The 23664-nt window shown below is 43.3% G+C and overlaps 1 pseudogene; it reads left to right on the forward strand.

Annotated features, from left to right (window-relative positions):
- Window positions 1-4938: 4938 nt before the first annotated feature.
- Window positions 4939-23476, forward strand: LOC149278822 ((E3-independent) E2 ubiquitin-conjugating enzyme-like; annotated as a pseudogene).
- The last annotated feature ends 188 nt before the right edge of the window (window positions 23477-23664 follow it).

Genomic DNA, 23664 nt, shown 5'->3' on the forward strand with positions numbered 1-23664 from the left:
ACTGTGTATTAAAAAGCTAGAGTATATTGGTGACGAGCAGGCTTGAACAGCGTGGGGCATGGTGGAAAGTCAGCAGAGCTTATATAAGAACGGGTGGACCACCGAGAAGCCTCTTGTCAACGGTACTGTGCCATAATGTGGGGCCAAGACCTCCGTTTCCAGTCCCTTTTTCCCCCCTGCTCTTTACCCCCCATCCCCAGCTGTTGGAGCTCCAAAATAATTTGGAGTAACAATAACCCCAGTAGAAAAAAGATTCACAATAACAGTTTAGTGTAGGAGCCCCATTCCAGCAGCTTTTTCTGAACCCGTATTTACACATGGTATGTTTTTTAACATTGAGGTCAATAGAACCGGGTGAGTACATATCCCGAATTCCGATTGAATGCTGCCATCAATTGCCAATTTAGTAATTCATTTATATTAAATAGTTCTGTTCTGAATACTCGTGTTTATTGAATAGGATCTCAGGATTAGAGCTATGATAAACCTCCCCATTGATAGGGTTACTAACTTAATGCATTTGTTCTTGATCATCTATTTCTTTAATGGCTTTCTATACCAGATCTTAATTTTAATTGTAGTTTACTAAAGAAAAATAAAGGGGGTCAACCAGTAACATTTTGGAGCCCCTAAAGAGTGGAGCTCCCTGGATTCTAGAATTCATTAAATTCTAGGATATCCATCCTCGGTATGTTTCCCTATTGTCTTATTTGAACCATTGGGGGGGGGAATCTGGATCTGCACCAATAAAACAATGTAAGAAATATAGCTCTGACAATTGAATTGATAAATAGAAGGCGACTTAAGTATGACGCAAGAACTGTCAATTAAATATTGAGGGTACTGGAAGGAATGAAGTTGAATTTTTATCTATACTAATTCAAGGCTCTGAGCAAGGGTTTAAAGTGTTTGATGGCACATCTTCAAAAGCATGTTGGGCGTTTTAATTTTAACTTTAACCTTTTACCTCCATAAAAGTTTTTTTTTTTTGTTTTTTTTTTGAGAATAGATAAAGCTTACGCAAACAAATTGTCAAGCAAAACCGAACAGAAGTGGATGAATGAAATAATTTCCACAAATATATGCAAAAAGGTTAATTGCTCAGGATGGAGTTTCAGATTGTGAATGCTCTACTTAATATAATTACTATGTAGAGGAATAGGTAATAATAGAGGAAAGGTTGCTAAGTGGGCACTTAGGCTGGAGAGCTATCCTTGCCTCTATGTGAATGATTTTATGTACCATAATAGCCAGGAAAATACAATGCATATGGAAAATAAGGAATGACGTGATACAATGTAGACAACCAGCATCATCTGTTGCTTTTTTACATTGTTTTTCACGTGCGGTTTTTTTCTACTAAAGTATGAGATGTCACACTTGGTTTAGTACATAGGTTCTAGAGTACCAAGAGTTTTAGTAAGAGAGAAATAGAAGGGAAGGCACTGATGAGGCAACAAAGTTTTGTGGGGGGTTGTAAAGGCTAATAGAGCATTAATGTTCTTTCTATTTAGTCCTGGAGAATATTAATTCTAAATCTGGGTCTGGGGTAATGTACCTTTTTATCCATTTTGCATGTTATATGACTTACCGATGTTCAGCACTGGCCTAGGCTGGACAGCTCCCAAGTAAGGCCAACAAGAATGAAAAGGTGGTCTGGAGCTGCAGTCCTCCTGGCTCTCCTTCGGTCCTCTGATCTCCTGAGCACCCTGCTTATGACATCCTCTGAATTAAGTTGTTTAGCACTCACGTGACTCTTCTATAAAGGGTTTAGGATCTTCTGGTTAAAGCCAGACAGCAGAGAAAACCAGCAACCAGCCACTCTTTTAATACAAGGTTGGACTGCTTTTTGATAATAATAACCTGTACATCTCCGTTTCATCAATTACTAAACTGTGGTGCTTTAAGTCGGTCACTAAAACATTGGCTTTAATAATATCCAGCACAAAATTACGTTTTTCATTTATAGCATGGAAGACGCAAATGGTTTGGGTAACAGTGAGAGAACTATAAACCTAGAAAAATACAGTGGAAACGTATTTTACAATGTATGGATCCGTTATCCCTTTGGTATTCCTAGGGGCACCTTCTCAAACTGTATTGGGTGTTGGTCTGTTCCTGGATGTGCTGCTATTACTTTCTCATCACATTAAAGAATTAAAAAATTAAACATTTTGGCAAATAATGGGTCACTGCTAGCCGGGGATTGTTCATTGACAGCAAAGTACTTTGGGAGGTATTCTTCAGCCCACAATTACCTTAGACCCCTCAAAAGAAAGATAAAACAGGAGTCCTTTTGATGAACTTATAAACTAACACTAGGCTGTACTTCTGTAACAACAGTGAATATATATCCCCCCCCCCCTCTCGTTTCAGATCATCAAACTAATCTTAATATTAGACAAAAGAACCCAGATACACACAAAATACAGTTTTTAAATTATGATTTCATGTATAGAAGGAAAAAACTATCCTACCCTCAGTGGCCCTATGTGAAAAAGTAATTGGACATGAGTCCTATTACATCAGGCAAGGAGCTAACACAACATTCCACAAGAAGAACATCCTCAACAATCAAACGCGGCGGCGCTAGTGTGATGTCTGGGGTGCTTTGCGGCTTTAGGACCGACCTGGGCGACCATGAATTCTGCTCTCTACCAAAAAGTCATGAAGGTGAATGAAATAAGGCAAAGTTGGGACAGGACAGACTATAAAGAGAATGTCTTGAATCCATTTGCATTATCAACCTGGCCTCTTTCTCATCACATTAGAGTCTATCCTGCAGGGATATCGAATGTAGTGGTGGATCCAGACAAATTATATTATATTAGTCCTGCAGTGACATCTTGAGGCCAGATTTGTCATTGACACCTTGTATGGAAACGTTCCTACACCTGCTTTCAGGCAGGGGATCCAACATATTGGTGCTCCAAGGCTTCATGTGTATAGTTCTGTTATTTGTATCATGGGCTCTGGATAAATGTATCCTGTTCCGATCCACACACCATTTAAACAGTCTATGAGGTGGACCGCGTTGGGGTTCAGAACCAGTAACACAACGTTTAACCATAACGAGCGCTAGCAATCGAAGGGGAGACCTGTTACTTAACCCTTTACGGAACATCCATTGAAGGTAAAATAGGAATTTAAGAAAGTCCTTTGAGCTTTTCTTTGATGGACTACAACATTTTTATTGTGAACTACAGAACAGAGGATGACAAAAATGAATCATACAAATCCAACTGACACAATGTGGCTTGTGGGTTATGTTTTTTTCTTAAACCTACTACCATCTAGAAATTAAGTTAAACAATACCAAGGATGTAAAATGCAAGTGTATATTTAAAATTAACCGGCTATAGCATTAAGATGGAATCCCACATTCTGACACACTTTTTTGTGTGTTTTTATGATATGGATTGTTGGTTTGCAGTGGTGTTGGGTCCCTGAAGACTGCATCTAGTAGCCTTAAGGTGGCAACTACTCCCCTAGAAACCCCTTCCCTGTTACAATCTCTGTGGAACCCGTTCTTGGTGAAAGGTCATCTCATGGTCCACCTAGTCGGTGAATGGGTGGCTGTTGAATGAACCACCATGTCTTAGGGCGATCAGCACTGATGCATTGTTTGGACCTCTCACGCTTTCATTTTTATACCCATCAACTATATCTGGTCATTTCTACGTTTCTGTTACTTGGGCCTATCTGTAACTGATGTCAAGTGGGACGGCAACTTTTAATATTAATTAGAATAGGTTGTAGAAATAAGTTAGGCCTATGAGTTATGGGTTCTCCACCATGAAAACTGCCCCTGGTGCTACGCAACTACATGTTTTTTTGCATTACTGCATCAGGGAGAACACGAAGGAAGAAGTCATTGTGTTTGTCCATTCTACGATAACAATAATAAACATTCCAGATTTGACTTATTTGCAGTAAATAATGTTGCAGGTGAAACATGTAACCAAAAGCATGTGATAAAATTGAAGAAGTAGGTGTAGTTAAATGGTGGCATCTCGGCCATAAATTTCTTAACACATATACATTCTTTTAATTATGAGATGCTGGTACACCCTAAACCAGTGGTCCCCAACACTTCGGGGCCAAGTTGCACTGAGTTACGAGATAATGACAAGCATCAAACAAGACTGAAACAATGGAGTGCCGCGTGCCATCAAAACAGGTCCTGGCTTTAATGTCAGCGGTAGGTGGACATCTCAAAACATCCACCTAAGACACCAATTATTCGACATGACCCTCCACCCAAGCAAAGAAGCGTCATATTAAGTCCATGTTATGCTCTGATGGTGTCCATGCCATGCATATGCAAACTCCAGCTTACTGGGCGTGCAGAGATCATAGCCAGCCGGTCATCCACATGGTAGACTTAATATTTTGGTCCTGAGCAGGTCACGTAAAACGCATAACCCAACAGGTGAGGAATTGCTGAAGAAACCCTAGTGATTTAACTATGCATTTTACAGGGCAGCCAAGCTCTTCTTAAGGCCTTTATAATGTATAGTAAAGTCAAAGAAGATACAACTATCATGTAAACTGTCCTAACAATTCTCCCCTTAGTGAATAAACCCCAACATGTGGGTGGATTTGGGGCCCACCTCTAGGGCCATCCCTCAGAACGTTTGCAACTAATATACATTAAATACATGTCATCATACAATAAAGAACAATGTTATACGTCATCACTATCAGGGACAATGGGCTGCATTTTATATCTGCACTAAAGGCCCTAAACGACCATGTGGATATAGATGGCTATGGGCACGGCTTCAGCCTCCTTAGCGAGGCTCTCCATAGCAACAGCATCCCTGTTCCATGACAACGACGTGAGGCGCGGTGAGGTCAGTCCGCATTTACAACGTGCTCTCCTTGGTAACCGCCCAGACCGGCGGCGGCTCCTCTGTTCTCTTCCGGACAACAACAATGGCGGAACCCGCGGATACAGCGGCTCCCACCTCCCCCGATACGGGACTGGTTCCCCCTTTGTCTGGGACCGATGGCTCTCAACGCCTTCTGTTCTCTCATGACCTGGTGTCGGGTTACTATAGGGGCCAGGCCCGCTTTGGTCTTGTCAGACTCATCCACGGTGAGGACTCGGACTCCGAAGATGACGACGAGGAGGTGGAAGAAGAGGAGGCTGGTGGAGGGAACAAAAAAGCAGGCAGCGGCGGTGGGGGGGCGGGAGGAGGACAGGGGAGCCCTGGCTCGGACACGGCAGGGGAAGCAAGCAGATTCGGGCCGCTCCGCAGGGGGTATGTGCGGGTACAGTGGTACCCAGAGGGCATCAAGCAGGATGTGAAGGAGACAAAGGTAACTATATAGGATGCATGTGGTACATGAGGCGCTTATATGCTGATGAGGTCATAAAATAATGTATAATGTCCGTGCAGGTGATCATTCCGCCCATCCTGTGAATAGTGGAATGCGGGCTGGTGTAGCTGGTGGATTCCCCTCCTGTATGGGATCGAGTGATCACATAGATCTGCAGCATGATAGGTGGCCAATGGGGTGTGGGCAGCGATCCCCACTATTTCAGCAGGGTTATTTCTGACAGGTGATGCCACAGAGGACGGGCGGTGGGAGCTGCAGTGGGGTGCTGAGATTTTTAATTCAGGCCAGATTTTACTATAGGCATCCCTGGTGAGTGGGAGGTCAAAACTCACCCTAATCTGCAGCATCATATGTCATCAGAACAGTAAGACTGATTGGAATGGGGTGATCGGTAGATTTTTAATATATATATATTCTACATTTTTTGTACTCTTTGGTGGCCTGGCATGTCAGTCCTTCCAATGTTAGATTTGTGGCCTGGGTGGTAAAACCAAACTCTAAGTCCCCATGCAGGCGTTGTCCAGGCCTTTCTAGGTTCTTTCATCGTTGAATTTCTCCCATCACATCATTAATTGTTCCCGTTAACCCCTTATTCTCCAGAGAGTCATCTGCACTTCTCATATTTGCCAATTCCACTTTAGGCGCCCCTGGGTGTTTGCGATGAGACAGGCGGCTCATACATGTCTTTTTTGTGTATACCAGCACGGTATCAATGTTCAAAAAACATCTGCTTGTGTCTAGGAACCACAGCCTTCTATTTAGTATGTGTGTGTGTGTAATATATATATATATATATATATATATATATATGTGTTCGTAAATATTGTATGGAAATATGAGTGAGTTTAAAGTGAAATAATGACAGATCAGACAAAGCAGGCCGGAGGGGAGGGTGCTGTGCTCGAGTCTCTGCTTCATGAGGCTGCACAGATGGCTAGCAGAGTGCCAGGCCTTGGCCTTCTGTCTTCTTAAACTGCACAAGTGGCCAATTAGTATTGGAAAACGATGCTTAAGGACATTGACCTGCTTCAGCACACTAGATCCAGGTACAACGAGATACCTGGCGTTAAAGCCCAAGCCTCTGCTGGTTATAAGGAACATATACCTTCTAATAACCTGACTTACCTTTTCAAATGTCAGTTTAAAGCAATGCATCTAAGTGTGTCATTCTCTCTGTATATTAACGCTATGCTTAGAAGGGGTTAAAATGGGCTAATATTGGGGGAATTAAATCCCACTGCAGTCATGTGACTGTGCAGATATAACCACTGGCATTTCTACACTTAAAGCCGTGCATCGCATAATAGTTCTGGCCATTCTATGCCCGCCCCGCTCCTATTGTCACTTCCATCTCCGTATGTCACAGATGCCCTAGGGGCCAGCGAGTATTGTAGTGTCAGTGCTGCGACAAAGTGATCTGTTCGGCGTGTATGAATGACACTGTGTTTTGAAAGACAATGATCGTTTCTAATTCTTGATACGCCGAGAGATTCCACAGAGCCGACGTCGAGCGGCAGCATGCGGCGATGACGCTGATGCAGTTTAAGGGGGCTAAATGTGATCAAATCGATGGGCGTAGATCAAGCTGCCCCAATTGGCGTTACCATGAGGGACATTCTAGGCATCTGTTTTGGGGAAGATTTCTTCTCGACGGTTTTTCAGCTTAGGGTCACACCTTTTTTAATAATAAAGTAATGCAGTATTTTATCTCGGTCTTTCCGCAGCATTGATTGGACGTTCGCTCCCCACCTTCACGTGGTTAATCAGCCCATCTGAGTCTTATCTCCGGGGACAGATATGAAAAATTGATAAACCTATAAATAGTATGATTTTCCTTTTGGTCGCTTTCAGTCTTAACGGGCGAGATCAATCTTGAGAGCCTTTTACCTTATGTGTCCATCCTAAAAAAATACTTTTTAACTGATATATAATAAATCATAATAAATGTATATGATTTTAGTCCCAATATATTGAAGCTCGAAGGGAGATCTTGGTTTTGTCTGTTGGGCATGCAACCTCGTGTTGCTGGTTGCCAGCCACGTCTGCTGCTGCCTTTTTCTATTGTACCCATATAAACCCGTACCCTATGTACATTATAAATGATACTAGGTCCAAAACATTTACACTTCTGCAGGGGTTTGAGACTTGGGAGACTGACTGTAATGGACTTTTTTTTTTTTTTTGATTTAATGAAGACGATGTGTAAAATTTTTATTCAATAAAAGAGAATACATGATTGTACTGTAATAGCTATCCAAGGTAACGTAATAAATTAATTCAAGAATGTATGACGTGTAGAAAGCATCCCATGCAAATAACACATTGGGCTTTAAAACGTGCTGATTGGCCCCTAAAGTAATATAATTCTGTCCTGGACCCACCATAACAGGCGGTATTTAGAATGTGCTGGGTCCGGATAAGCTTTTTACACACTCGGCAATCGGCTTGGCGTGTCGCAGCTTTTATCTGTAAGCATCACGCGTGGTCCCACAGGTTGTACCAGAAGCATTTTTTTTGCTCGGCTGGGGCCGTTTGCCCGCATCGTGTTGTAGGAGCGTTCTGGCTGGACGCCCGTCTGTTTAGCCGGTGCGGCACGAACGCTTTCACGCTACACCAGAGAATTCCCATCCGTTTCAGTTCCAGTCAGCAGTTCCAGAGAACATCAGCCGAAAAAAAAGAATCCAACTCAGTGTTTCTGTATCATCCTTTATATCCTGAAGGCCGTAGCATAGATCACATTTCAGAAGCTGATAATTCTTGCAGGTTGAGAGTGTCTTCTCTCTGGAGATGATTCTTCATAAACAGTACCAGGAATGTCCTCCTAGGATTCTTTCCCGAAGGTCTTACGTGGTTAACTCTTAACTGCTCCTTGCTTATCACAACCTTCAGATGATGCTTCATTAATGACGTCTGCTTTGGTTCATGGAACCAAATGTATGCATTTATCGAAGCACAGGTCTACGTATTGGCGTTTTGTTCTACATGGACCGTAGGTCCTGTAGAGTTCGGATTCCAAATCGTTTCATTAGTGTAGTAAGACCGTACAAACTTCGTTTATTTTTTTCTTAAGGTGATTTTGTTTTTTTAGTATCGGATTTGAGAACAAAGAAAAACAAATTGATTTAATGATCAGTCCACCAGTAGAGCAGTAACGGTGTTTATGCCAGACCCCTAATCCCAGAGCGTCATATGATAACGTTAAGTTTGCCGTCTCAATTTACATTTTTCTTCTCTTGTAGCTGAAGCTGGAGGACAGATCGCTCGTCCCTCGAGATGTTGTCCGTCAGATGAGCACAAAGGTACTCGATTTAAATAATCCCGATTCCTTGGGTCTATCCTTTTATTTTCTTTCACGCAACCGGATCATTTCTAAAGGGTGTATTACATGTTGGCTGGTGGTGGTTTGAACTGTTGGCCTTTGCCTTTTAATACATCTCCTGGTGTATAACTGTGTTTTTCAGGACAGTCAATGTGGGACAGTGATCGATGTGAACATAGAATGTGTCGTGAAACTGGTGGGAACCAACTGCTTCCTGCACCCGGTCAACAGCAAGGAGCTACAACACATCTGGGTGGGTTTTCATATATTTGAACACACGAAACCCCCCGGTCAACGCAGCTTAATGCCTTCACAAGTCTTACACTGTCTGTTATGTGACAATCTAAGCGAAGTTACCTTGTAGATAGGGAAGTTACTTGGGAATCCGAGAATCAAAGCTGGTGATTGCAAAGTTCTGGGCTTTTTATGATTGTCATCCGTGAAGGTTCTCAAAGGCTATGTTTTGTTTAGCATTATATTATGTAAAGCATTTTTGGAGGTCTTTAACCGTTTCTTTTTAGATGTGACTCCTTTTCTTGTTTGACTGAAGCCTAAAATACCGTATTGGCTCGGATATAGGCCGCCCCCGTATATAGGCCGCACCCTAAAAGTTTGGTGCTTTTTTAAAGAAAAAAGTTTTTTTCTTTAAAAAAGCACCAAAAAAACATGCTGCCACTCTGTCTCCCCCCCGAGATATGCTGCCACTCTGTCTCTCCCCCCCCTGAGATATGCTGCCACTGTCCCCCCCCCCCCCCCCCCCCGAGATATGCTGCCACTCTGCCCCCCCCCCCCCGACTTACCAGAGGAGACTCCCGGGTGGCTTGCGTGGCCGGCGGAGGACATCTACACAATACGCGTACACAACTTCCGGTGCCGGCACTCAGCTGATGTGCCGGCACCGGAAGTTGTATACGCGTATTGCGTAGATGTCCCCAGCCGGCCCCGCAAGACACCCGGGAGTCTCCTCTGGTACCTCCCGTGCCGGCACCCCCCCCCCCCCCCCCCCCGTGGGAAGTGCTGGCAGGGGAGGCTGTCTAAGCGTATCGGGGAGTAGGATGCAGGTCCCCTGCACCGCTGCGGGGGATCTGTATCCTAACCCTGCCCGGCGCCCGGGACTGCATGTCCTGGGCGTCGGGCACTAGACCCCGAATATAGGCCGCACCCCCACTTTAAAGTGGGGGGAAATAGTGCGGCCTATATTCGAGCCAATACGGTAAGTACAATTGAGCTTGTGATTATGTGGTGCTTTCCAGTCTTTTTAGAGTATTTTTTTTGTTCCCCCTTTCAGCCCATCATGTATGGAGATTACATAGCATATGACTGCTGGTTGGGTAAAGTGTACGACCTGAAGAACCAGGTTATCCTCAAGCTGTCTAACGGCGCAAGGTACCACCATCAAACATTTATCTTGCTACACCTTTGTTTTAGTAAAATATATTTTTGCTACATCCCTCCTTTCAGTGCCTTTTCCATATATGCGCTGCTTCATGTTAACCCTTTCCTTGTGTTAGTCTCTGTGTTCTATGCAATCCAACCTCAACTAAGGACTCCATTTTCTCTTGGGCCAATACAGCATTATCCATTTTTCTCGTTGCAGGTGTTCCATGAGCACAGAAGACGCTTCCAAGCTGTACGATGTTTGTCCGCATGCCAGTGACTCGGTAAATCCTCAGCCTCATCCTATGAGCTATTTTTTTTTTTTTTACAGTTTAATAGCAAATTGATTTGTTGCCAAAAACAACTTGGCACCACCCGGTCTTGAATATTCTGTATCAGAGTGTCCTGTGTGAATTTTTGCAAATCATCATGAGTAAAGCTGGGTGGAGATTTTTTTCCTGCTGGTACAAAAACCTCACAATTTCACATCATTTAATGGTAACTCCTACGGGTAAAGAGACCCTCCGAAACTGTGCAGAAGCCAGTTCATGCCTGTTGAACTCACATTTTTTATTGTTTGGCTTGTTGTGACATAACCATCAAAAAGGCTGTGGGAATGTTTTTTGTTTTTTTTGTGTGTGTGTGTGTGTGGGGGGGGTCTATGGAATGGAAAGTGCTACTTTCTGCCATTCTTCAGAACTAACTCAAATTGCTGAAAACGTTAATGCTGGTTCTGATAGAAAGGTGTCGGAACACAGAGTGCATCGCAGTTTGTTGCCAATGGGGCTGCCTAGCCGCAGAGCAGTCAGGGTGCCCGTGGTGACCCCGTCCGCTGCCTAAAGAGCCGATAATAAACACGTGAGCATAAGAACTGGACCACGGAGCAATGGATGAAGGTAGCCTGGTCTGATAAATCACATTTTCTTTTAAATCATGTGGATGGCTGGGTGTGTTGCTTATCTGGAGAACAAATGGCACCAGGATGCATCACCTCGCAACTTACAGCACTTAAAGTATCTGCTAACGTCTTGGTGCAGAGACCACAGCACACCTTCAGAGGTCTAGTGGAGTCCATGCCTCGATGGGTCAGGGCTGTTTTGGCAACAAAAGGGGAACCTACACAATATTAGGCAGGTGGTCGGAATGTTATGGCCGATCAGCGGATGTTGCCGTTTTGTGATACCTAAAAACCTCTTTCAGTGGTGTTGATGTGAATTTCCTTCATTCTGCCTGAAGTGTGTATAACCATTTTAAATGATGCACACGCTCACGTAGTTTTTGTTTTACTTAACCTCTCATAGGGCTTGTTCTTTGATGACTCCTATGGATTCTACCCTGGTCAAGTGCTGATTGGTCCATCGAAGGTGTTTTCTAACGTACAGTGGCTTTCTGGGGTTAAACCAGTTCTGAGCGCCAAGAGCAAATTCCGCGTGGGTGTTGAAGAGGTAAATGTCCTACTTAACTTTTCTCCAAACAACTCTCAGTTGACAATATTTTAGTTGCAGGCCAGTAAACCAAACTCTATAGTACATCTTGTACCTCTTTTGTGCCTGTGTGAAACATTTCTGTAGACACACGCCAACACAATTTAGTGTGTTCCAAAATAGCAGCTACCTTTAATGTCAGCAACACATTAGATGAGCCGCTTAAGATTATTGTATTATATTCTGTAACTCGCCTTCCTCCGTTACTCTTGCAGGTGCAAGTAACAGAACTGAGGGTAACTTGGATTACAAAAAGCTTTTGTCTTGGCGGCGCAGACTCCATGGACCCACCGTCATCTGTGATCACTCAAGAAAACTTGTGCAGGTGGGTAACACAAGCTTGTTTAACCCCTTGATGACAATTGCCGGTCCGGGCACGTCACGGAAAAACAAGTCGTTAACGACAAATGACGTGCCAGGACCGTCATTTGTTAAAACGGGTGATCGACTTTTTTTTTTGTTTTTGTTTTGTTTTTTTCCCCACCCAAACGGCGTTGCTGTAATGCCTCGACCTCGAGGCATTCAGCAACGCCACGATCGGCACCAGGGGCAGCGACACCAAACACTTACCTTTGGATGGACTGTGACCGCTCCGGAGAGCGGTCACAGCCGCAGCTTCACGCAGTCTTCACCATCCGCAAGATGGCGGCAGCCCGGGAAAAAAAACAAAGATGCAAAAGTTCGCTAGAAGGTCTCCAGACCCTCTAGAGAACTCTGGCTCCACTTGCAGGTTGAATACAGGTACTGCATTCAACCATGCAAGTCAATGGAGCCCAGCTTTCTAATCAGTGTGATTAGTAAAAATAAATAAAAAAATAAAATTAATAATAATTAGAAAAAAATAGTAAAAAAAACAGTAAAATGTAAAAATAATTTCCCTCTGATGTCAGGGGAACCTTCAAGTTGAAAAATTGTTTTAAAAAAGGCAAAAAAAAATAAAATATATATATATATATATATATATATATATATATATATAAAAATATATATTTTTGTGAGCAAGTCCTAACATTAGCACATTAGCTTAAAACAATTCTCGCATGGAAAGAGTTAAAATACTGGCATATTAAATGCCCATGGGGTGTCTACTTTTAAAAAATCTATGATTTGATGGGGTAAATTGAATTGGCCGGATTCAACAATGTCCCAATTAACACGGTGGGGGGGGGTGGGTTGGAGGATGGCCACACATCTAATTTCCAATTAGAAAAATGCACACGTACCAAATGTGGCCTTTTAGTTCCCCCAAAAAATGACAAACCCATGCATGTGGGGTATCACTGTACTCAGGAGATGTTGCTGAACACATATTGGGGTGTCGTGTGACAGCGGCATATACCAGGAGCTGTAAATTCATACATAAAGTAGGTGTGTGGGGGGAAAATACACACAAAAGAATACTACTGCAAACTTTGAAAAAATTCTGGTGGTAAAATATGTGCATGCAAAGACTTAAAATACCCTGGGGTGTCTAGTTTTCAAAAAGATATGTTTTTTTTGGGCACACTGAAATGGCCCGGCTCAAAGATGTACCAAATAGGGCATGGGCAGTGGATCCCCAAATGCCAAAGTTCAACATTGAAAAATGCGCATCCCCCAAACAGCCAGGCAAAATCATTCATGTGAGGTATCGCTGTACTCGGGAGATGTTGCTAAACACATATTGGGGTGTTTTGTGATAGTGACATATACCAGAACCTTTTAATTCATACCTGAAGTAAAGTGTGTGTGACACAACAAATGCAAAAAAATGACTACCACAAAGTTTGACAAAGACTGGTGGTAGATATGGTGCATGGAAAGAGTTAAAATACTAGCATTTGAAATACCCTGGGGTTTCTAGTTTTCAACAATATATGGTTTTGTTGGGCACACTGAAATGGCCCGGCTCAAAGATGTACCAAATAGGGCATGGGCAGTGGATCCCCAAATGCCAAAGTTCAACATTGAAAATGCGCATGCCCCAAATGTGGCCCTTTTGCCCCCAAACAGCCAGGCAAAATCATTCATGTGAGGTATCGCTGTACTCAGGAGATGTTGCCGAACACATATTGGGGTGTTTTATGATACTGACATAGACCAGAACCTGTTTATTCATACCTGAAGTAAAATGTGTGTGAAAAAACAAATGCGAAAAAAATGACTACCATAAAGTTTGACAAAGGCTGATGGTAGAATTAGTGCTTGGAAAGGGTTAAAATACTAGCATTTGGAATACCCTGGGCTGTCTAGTTTTCAAAAATATGACTTGATGGGGTAAATTGCATTGGCCGGCTTCAAAGATACCCGAAACGGCACATGGGGGGCAGAATTGCCAGATTTGGAAAAAATGGCTTTGAAATAGCAAAATGCTACCTGTACTTATTGCCCCATAATGTGTAGAAAAAAGCAAAAAAACATAAAAACATTGGGTATTTCTAAACTCAGGACAAATAGTAGAATCTATTTAGCAGGTTTTTTTCATTACCTTTTATAGATGAGTAAAAGATTTTTCAACTAAAAGTTAGAAACAGTCATTTTTTTCTAAATTTTTCACCATATTTTATACTTTTTTTAATAGTAAATAATGATACAATCAAAACAATGTCATCTAAAGAAAGCCCTTCTTGTCCTGAAAAAAACCCCAATATCTAATGTGTGTGGCTTCAGTAAACGGGAAAGAAGAAAATTACAGCTAAACACGAGCAGCGCAGAAATGTTAAAACGGCCATTGTCACGAAGGGTACAAAAAGTAAAATCAGCCTTTGCCACAGTTGTCGAGAAATGATCAGAATTAAATTGTATTTGTTGCCTTTTCTACCGATAAAGAATGGAAGCGTTCATTTTTGGAATGAGCTACAATTCCCTATAGAAATATGCCATTTATGACGCATTTCAGAGAAGGCTCGGGCTATTTGTTTAAAAGCGGTGTATCGTGTGATTTACCTCCTGGGTTCGCTTTATCCTTGCAGGGTTAAGAGACTAGGATCATTTGACCATACTCAACGGCAACTGGGAGAAAGATGCCTTTACATCTTCCCAACCAAGGTGGAGCCAACAAAGATATTGTGCGAGAGTCTTGAAAAAAACTGTCTCCTGGGGGAGGTGGCAGTCACCAAAAAGGTAAGCCGCGTGTGACTGCTGGGTATATGTTGTGCATTGTTTCATTTTGATGAAAGTGGCCATTGGGTAAGAGACTCCTCGAGATGAGCTCCGTTTGGCAGTTACCCCAAACTTCTCCTTCATTGACGTTGGGAGGCAGCTGATAAGTTGCCAGCATGTTGAGAAGGTCAAGCAAACTGCTTGTGGGGCCAGGTCCATTAACATACAAGATTTGCTACTTTTAAAAGCAAATAGCTGGTAAATTGATGCATTCTGTTATTTGTACCCTCCCAACAGGTGGATAAGTTGCGGGAAAAGCAGATAGTAAAGATCATTTCCTGCACCCAAGAGATCTCTAATCCAGTTGATATTGTAAAAAAAAACTCCGCTGCGGCTCCAGGTTCAGACCCTCCGGTAAAAGGTGCAGAGGGAGACGACGATGTCGGAGAACCTGCCGCGGAACCAAAAGACGCTCCAAATACTAAAGATTCTTTTAGCAAAGAGCCCCCAACAGACACCTTCCGGGAGATTTTCCATAATTTCCAAATTCAGTCTACAGAGCTTGATGCCGACGACGAAGCTGCCGGAGACACGGATGAAACCAGCTCCGTCACGTCTTCAGCAAGCTCTACGGCATCCTCGCAAAGTGGCTGCGGGGCCGGGCGCAAGAAGAGCATTCCCCTGTCTATACGGAACCTGAAAAGGAAGCACAAGAAGAAGAAAAAGAGCAAGGTTTACCGGGAATTCAAGCCGGGAGACAGGTTAGCGATCGCTTGCAAAGTTTCTATATAGACCACGTGTCCGGTTTTTTTTTTTGTTTTTTTTTGTGTTTTGTTTTATTTTTTGGCTTTTATTTTATTTATTTATTTATTTATTTTGAATGGACAAGATGTGTGAATTCAGCTTCTTCACCTTGTTGAGGATACATTTTAATAATAGTGCTAAGGTTTTATAAAGAAGACTTGCTCTTAGGAATAGTTGAGGTATGTTGAGTGTGTTTAGCAAACCCTACATTCTCCTTGTCATTTGGATCTTATTCTTAGCAATAATGAATAACCATTTAGTTTGGGTTTGTCAGATCCATTCTTTACATTTTGGTCTTAGCCTTTGATGGCTACACCCACCTACTATCGGCGGCAGCAGCTTTTCTACTGCTTCTGATGATAACATATGGGTGGGGTTGGTATTTCCCCCCCCCCCCCCGAGTTACTATGTTTTTAAAAACGGCTAGAAGAATCCAGATGGCATCCAGTGAAAATACGTGTTTATCTAGGTAAACCACGCTTATCTTTTAGGCTACACTTCCTCTTTAAGGAAGTCCCATGGGAAAAATTTTTCCCTTGAGCCCAAAAACAGTACGCTATACATTAATGCAGATCGGCATTGACAAACACCCCCCCCCCTGCTGAAACACCACACTGAGCTGATTCTTTATGGCAATGCTAATTACCGTATTAGCTCGGATATAGGCCGCACCCTAAAAGTTTGGTGCTTTTTTAAAGAAAAATTTTTTTTCTTTAAAAAAGCACCAAAAAAACATGCTGCCACTCTGTCTCCCCCCCCCCCCGAGATATGCTGCCACTCTGTCTCCCCCCCCGAGATATGCTGCCACTCTGTCTCTCCCACCCCCCCAAGATATGCTGCCACTGTCCTCCTCCCCCCCCCGAGATATGCTGCCACTGTCCTCCTCCCCCCCCGAGATATGCTGCCACTCTGTCTCCCCCCCCCGAGATATGCTGCCACTGTCCTCCTCCCCCCCCCGAGATATGCTGCCACTCTGTCTCCCCCCCCCGAGATATGCTGCCACTGTCCCCCCCCCCCCCCCCAAGATATGCTGCCACTCTGCCCCCCCCCCCCAACTTACCAGAGAAGACTCCCGGGTGTCTTGCGGGGGACATCTACGCAATACGCGTACACAACTTCCGGTGCCGGCACTCAGCTGATGTGCCGGCACCGGAAGTTGTGTACGCGTAATGCGTAGATGTCCCCCGACGGCCCCGCAAGACACCCGGGAGTCTCCTCTGGTAAGTCTTGGGGGCAGAGGTAAAGCTTAGACAACCTCCCGTGCAGGCCCCCCCCCCCCCGTGGAAAGTGCAGGCAGGGGAGGCTGTCTAAGCGTATCGGGGAGTAGGATGCAGGTCCCCTGCACCGCTGCGGGGGATCTGTATCCTAACCCTGCCCGGCGCCCGGGACTGCATGTCCTGGGTGTCGGGCGCTAGACCCCGAATATAGGCCGCACCCCCACTTTAAAGACTTAAAGTGGGGGGAAAAAAGTGCGGCCTATATTCGAGCCAATACGGTAAGTCCGTTCATCAGTCAGTGTCCAGCTGGGTGATTAACAATGAGCCATTCTGTTGTCAGTATGATGGAGATAGAGTGCTTGTCTAATAGACTGGGCCAAGATCAGAGCTACAAGACTGAAAAAAAGCCTCATATGCAGCTATCTGGGAAAAAATATGCAAAAAAATAGGACTGTTTTTTAAAAATAAAAAAATATATATATTTCTGTAAATTTTATATTTAATGTGGAATTTTATTTCCGGTATTTTTTTATTCTTTTAAAAAAAAATGGTCCGATGCCTCTCGTGGACTGTTTGATAAACGCCTCTTGAATTTATACTGTTTCAATAACAAACCTGTTTCGTGTCTGTGTCTCATCCCTTGACAGAGTGGCCGTGGAGGTTATCACCACAGTGACTACAGCCGATGTGATGTGGCAGGATGGCAGCGTGGAGACAAACATTAGGTCCAACGAGCTATTGCCCGTCCAGCATCTGGATAACAATGAATTTTGTCCTGGAGATTTTGTCGTGGATAAAAGAGGTTGGAATGGTTCTTTGTGCTTTCATCACCGATGTACTTTTATTTATTTTTTAATCCTAATTAGATTTACAAAGATTTTGTTGCCTAAAATTCAATTTGGTCAACGAGCATCTAAAGTGTGCTTTAAATGTTCCTGGTTTTCTCGATGATGATTAAATTGTAGCTGATAATCAAGCACTTTAAGAGCTATTAAGCTAGCCATCTCTCCCTGCCCCCTCACAGCACATGCGGTTCCGGATCCCAGTTTGTATGGAGTGGTGCAGTCTGGCGATCATACTGGGCGCACTTGTGTAGTCAAATGGATCAAGCTGAATGCTGACGGAACAGACGTCGAGGTGAGTGCAGCTTTGTAACGCAGCCTGTAGGTTCTTAGCACAAAATGTAAGGGTCGTTGTAAACAAGAAGTGTCATTTATGATTGTGAACCTGTGGCAAACGTGCATGATGCAGCCCATCTCAAAAGTCTCTGCTCCCCTGACCTTTTCCGATTTTATGTATGATATTTTACAATCCCTGGCTTAAAGGGCATACGTTGTATATTCGTTTTGCAGCTACTGGTTAGAGGTTAACACCTTAAGGACAATGGGCGGTCCCAAAACATGTACGGCTTTGTCATTAAGGGGTTAAAGGAACCCCATGTGAGTAAATGAGGGTACTAACAATGTATATAATATATAGGAAATATTGAGTGTAACCTGGGTCTTAAATCTCATTATTTTTATATAGCACCGTCATACTCCGCAGCGCTGCACAATGACATAACAAGTAGTATATAACCTAATTTAACTTGCAGAAACAAGAGGTACTGAGGTCCCTGCTCAAATGAGCTTACAATCTACTTGATGCTGTTTGTCACCTTTTTGCTGCTTTCTGATTAAGAGTCACTTGCACTCTTTGCTGGTTTTCACACCGTAATATTTTTATGATGAGTTGCCCTTGTGTGAATTTGATATGTTTTGTCAGATGTTGAGCAGCAGGGATTGATGCTTGGCTATGAATTAATTTTAAGGCTTACACAGCATTTCATTGTCATACTTAGGTTGTTGGGGAAGAGGAAGACGTGAGCGTATATGACATTGCAGACCACCCGGACTTCCGTTTCCGGACGACAGACATTGTTATACGTATTGGCAGCTCCGAACCAGAGGCTTTTCCTGATGACAAGGTAAGTCCAAGATGACTTGGGTTCGCTTTAAGCAGAAACCCATTCTAATACTACGAATGAGATCTCCTTTTATTCTTGTGTGGTATTTAATGATTGCTTTCCTGTGGCTTGCAGCCCTCTGTTGGTCAAGTTGCCAAGGTAGATGTTAGCAGTAAGGTAGAAGTGATTTGGGCAAACAACTCCAGGACAGTTGTCCTTCCACAGGTAAGAGACTCATCTACAATCCAGTCATCACGTGTGTTTTCCCACATATTCCTGAGATATTATGGAAGTGTAAATATTATATATAGTTGTGTTTTCCAGTTTGTATGCAGAATGCCCATACATACAGACTCTTATGAGATAAAATTAAAGAAATATAAATTTACCTTTTTTTTTTTTTTTTTTTTTTTAACTAGCCTTTTCATTCACATTGAACTATGCTTCAGATTTTTATTCAGGTAGTTAATTTTAAGTCTCTGTATAAATGAAATTTAAATACCAATAACAAAAGCCCCTGAACGTTCTTGCCAAAGTTTCTTAGCCGAAGATAAAATGGAGCAGGACATTAGTGATTACTCCTTCATTAATGCATTTTACAAATTTTAGGATTACAGCTCACATGGAACGCTAGTTGCATTACATTATTTTAATGATAGAACTATAACAGATTCTAACTTTGATCGCTTTTTGTGTCGGGCCTTAATGCCACTGCATTCAATATTTTGAACAATTGGCAGTTCGTGTGTGTGTGTGAAGGTCACTGACTTTAAATGCCCCATCCCAGAAGATCTGATACACACCGGAATGTTCTTGTTTATTTTGAGAAATCTTAAAACCTTGGCAAATAGGATTTATTCATCCTACAACTTTTCTACAAAGTTTCTGTGTGTTCACTTTACAGCACCTGTACAACGTAGAGTCTGAATTAGAAGAGTCTTTCTATGACTCGGTGGACAGCAGTACCAGTGGTGCCTCTTCTGACGAGTGGGAAGATGACAGTGATAGCTGGGAGACGGACAATGGCTTGACGGAGGATGAAAATGCTCGGAATGTAACGGAAGATGGATCCGAACTACAGAACCAGGCCGCTTCTGCAGAGCCATCGCAAGAAGTGGCATCGGGGGAGGCAGAACAGGGTAGCGCTGCTGCCGCCGCCGCTGCTCTTGGCGTGCCAGGTTTGGCAGTGAAAGTGAATGAGAAAGAAGGGTTCGTCAAAAGCTTTAAAGAGCTGAAGGAGGCAATCAAAATATTGGAGAGCCTGAAGAATATGACGGTGGAACAGCTTCTAACAGGATCTCCAACTTCACCTACCGCCGAACCTGAGAAATTCACCCGGGAGAAGAAGTTCCTGGACGATATTAAGAAGCTACAGGAGAATCTTAGGAAGACGCTGGACAATGTTGCTATTGTAGAAGAGGAGAAGATGGAATCTGCCCCGGATGGTGAGAGAGAAGAAAAAGCTGAGGCGCAGACACCTGTGCGCTCTGAGTGGCCAAGTGATACACCTGTGCTGTGCCAACAGAGTGGTGGGAAGCCCGGGGTCATTTTCACCAGTGCCAAGGGAGAGGTCTTCTCTGTGCTGGAGAGTGCACCAGGTGAGACAGTGGCTTGGGGTTGTTTGGTCTCTTGAATCGAATACAAAGGCACACTAGGAAGGGTGAATTCAAATGTACGTATGTTTACCTTTCAGAGTTCCTACTATAAGCATAAATTACAAACATACATTTCTCGGGGCTACAACGGTCCAAAAAGCTGCCGTCCGTACAACGTCTGTGCCTTTTGTGTATATACTGTTCTGTGTGCAGTAGTCTGCAAGAACATGGCTTTTAATTTAGGTCAACAGAAAAAGTCTGGAAGTGCTCATATTAGATGTCACATGTAATATATTTACATATATGTTCATGGTCTATCTTTGCTCTTATGTCATCACATGTATGTTGAAGATGGTGTCATTTTTCTATTATTGATGTCTGGCACGGCTGGACTGGGAATTAAAAGCAACCCTGAAAATATTGGGGTTTTTTTTTTTTTTTTGGCTTTTTTTCTGTGCCCATACGCCACACCAAGGGTATAACTAGAAACCACAGGACACCCAACTTCACAAGCAACAAATGCCACCTTTGCCCCCAAACAGCTTGTGTGTGTGCCAACTGTTCCCCCAAACATGTCTGTGCCACCTCTGCCCCTAAACACTTATACAGTCATTCACCCGTTCTCTCTCCCACACTCCTTTACCTAATCTGCAGATTTCACTGGTCATGGTGCCGGCCAAGCAACATTGGGGCCTCCTTGACGACAATGCAGCCCAACAGCTGCCTAATGCTGGCCTGCATCTTACCGCTGTGGCGCCTGCACACTGTGTGAGGAAACTCTCCTCCTTTCCCACAACTGTGTGCAATCGCCTCAGCGGTAAGCTGCGGGCTGGCTGTCCAGCTGCATAGACATCAACACAGCCCCTGGAGCATTGAAATCTAAAGATGAGCTAAGGGGGTGCAGGAGAGAGAATGGGTGAATGAATGAGTGACCCGCCCCTGATGTCTGGTAATTCATAGGCTAGTGATGAGTGTTTGGCAACAACTGGACATTTTCTTTTGACAACTTTTTTTTTTTTAAATTTTTTTTTTTTTTTTTTTTTTTTTTTTTTTAAGCTGAACGGTCATGTGGATGACCAGTCAGTTAACACTTATGTTGTTCGAGCAAATAATGATTTTCTTTACCTGTGTTCTCCTGTTTCTCTAGAGAGTCATGCCTTCAAGAAGCTGGAGTTTCAAGCCCCAGAAGCAAAGAAGTTTTTTAGCACGGTGCGCAAAGAGATGGCTCTCCTTGCCACATCTCTTCCCGATGGCATCATGGTGAAAACATTTGAAGACAGGATGGTAAGTGTCAAGTGCCGTTTCTCACCACATTGCTATTGGAAGACTTCAGATTAAAAAAACTTTCCAGCACTGTTTAATCACCTTCTATTCTAAGGTATATATTTGTTCTAGCATCGCCAATGATTCGGTTCTGCCTCTTTTAGAATATGGCCTTCTGCGTTACTAGATTTCCTGGCTTATCTTCTAGGATCTGGATTTAGCTCTGTTATAACCCTTTATTAATGATATTGTGTAGTCTGCTGAATTGATTATTTTACAAATTCAAGCTGATATGGTCTCCTGCTATATACAGCCAGTTAATATATGATCCCTGTGTTACAACCAAATAGTTACTCGGGCACAAATACCTGATGGAAATAACAGAGATGGCAGAAGGTGTCTTCTGAAAAATATTCATCTAAAAAAATAAATAAAAAAATATGTATATATATATATATCATGCAACTCCAGGTTTAGGGAATAATCCCCAATAATTGATGATCTCATCACCACTACCTCATCTTTATTACTGCAGTGTTACCCGATGGATTTTGTAGAAGTAACGCTGTGCATTTTCTGTTCTTAGTTGCATCGTTCTTGTTTGTCTTAAAACAAACTGCGTGTCTTCCGGTGCCATTCTGTTTGTTTTCTTTTTCTTCCAGGATCTCTTTTCTGCATTAATTAAAGGGCCGACTCGCACTCCATACGAAGATGGTCTTTTCCTCTTTGACATTCAGCTACCAAATATTTACCCTGCTGTTCCTCCCCTTTTCCGCTACTTGTCTCAGTGCAGCGGGCGGCTCAACCCAAATCTCTACGACAATGGCAAAGTTTGCGTCAGCTTGCTGGGGACTTGGATTGGAAAGGTAACCTAGTAAATGTTTTATGGGGTTTATCAAAGGATAGACTTGTTTATCGGCATGGTCGTGTTAATGGATACCTTCTACAGCACGGATAATGATAGTTGATGGATGCAACAACCCTTTCTCTTTACTTTTATTGTACCTTTTTTTATTTTTCCTCTTGTGTAGGGGACTGAGAGGTGGACCAGCAAGTCCAGCCTACTTCAAGTGCTCATCTCTATTCAAGGTACGTCCTCTTGATGTGTTGTCATTTAAAACAAATTCAAGTGTTAATGCCATTTTTATTTGGATTCCAAAATATTGATGAGTCCTTGGCAAAATTGGTAAGGTTTATGTAGGTAATGAAACCTCCTTACACCTATACGTCACTACGCACTAGTCTTTTAACAAGTGATTTGCCTTCTGTACTTTAGAGCAAAGGGTTTGTGAATAATTATTTATTGTGAAAAGGTTTAGTTTCATCCTTTCTTTTATTTTTGGCCCTGATCTTCTTTTGCAGGTCTCATCTTAGTAAATGAGCCGTACTACAACGAGGCTGGCTTCGACAGTGACCGAGGTTTGCAGGAAGGCTATGAAAACAGTCGCTGCTATAACGAGATGGCTCTCATCAGAGCTGTCCAATCCATGACGCAGTTGTTACGAAGACCTGTTGAGGTTTTCCAGCAGGAGATCCGGGAGCACTTTCAAAGCAGCGGTTGGCGCCTAGCTCACAGGATAGAGACCTGGCTAGAAACCAATTCGATTGTAGAGAAGGTCGGTGAGCTGTCCAATGGCCAGGACCATCCCTGCATAGTTCCTTATAGCCCTACTGAACCAGAGTGCACACCTGATCCCGCGCTAGATTCCAAGGACTTGGACGATTCGGGGTGCGGCGCTTCCACCCTTTCTCCTGGAGATTTGGAAAATATGGGCAAAGGAGTGATGCTGGAGAGCAGCCCTGCGGAGGAGCCAAAGGGAGCAACTGGGGGAGTGCAACCCAGTGTAAAACCAAAGAAACGTAGAAAGAGCTACCGTAGCTTCCTGCCTGATAAGAGAGGTTATCCAGACATCGGCTTTCCCCTGTTTCCTCTCTCCAAGGGCTTCATCAAAAGCATCCAAGGTGTGCTAAGCCAGTATAAGTCTGCGCTGGTGGAAGCTGGTATCTCGGAGTCCCGTGGAGACAGACTCACGCTCCCTTTGTAAGGACTGGAGAGAAGCGATGGAGGGGCACACACTGCCTCCATTTCCCACCTCGCCTCCTTTCTTGCTCTGCCGTTTCCACTGCCGAGTCCCTTTTATGTGATGGTTTCTTGCAGTTACTTTGGACTTCTGACACACACACACAAGCTGAGACCAAACATGATTGTAAATCTAATTGCGGCTGAAACTAT

Source organism: Sceloporus occidentalis, unplaced genomic scaffold (genome assembly GCF_023333645.1).
Source record: "Sceloporus occidentalis isolate IW3139 unplaced genomic scaffold, rSceOcc1.0.p SCAF_179, whole genome shotgun sequence".
Lineage (NCBI taxonomy): Eukaryota > Metazoa > Chordata > Lepidosauria > Squamata > Phrynosomatidae > Sceloporus > Sceloporus occidentalis.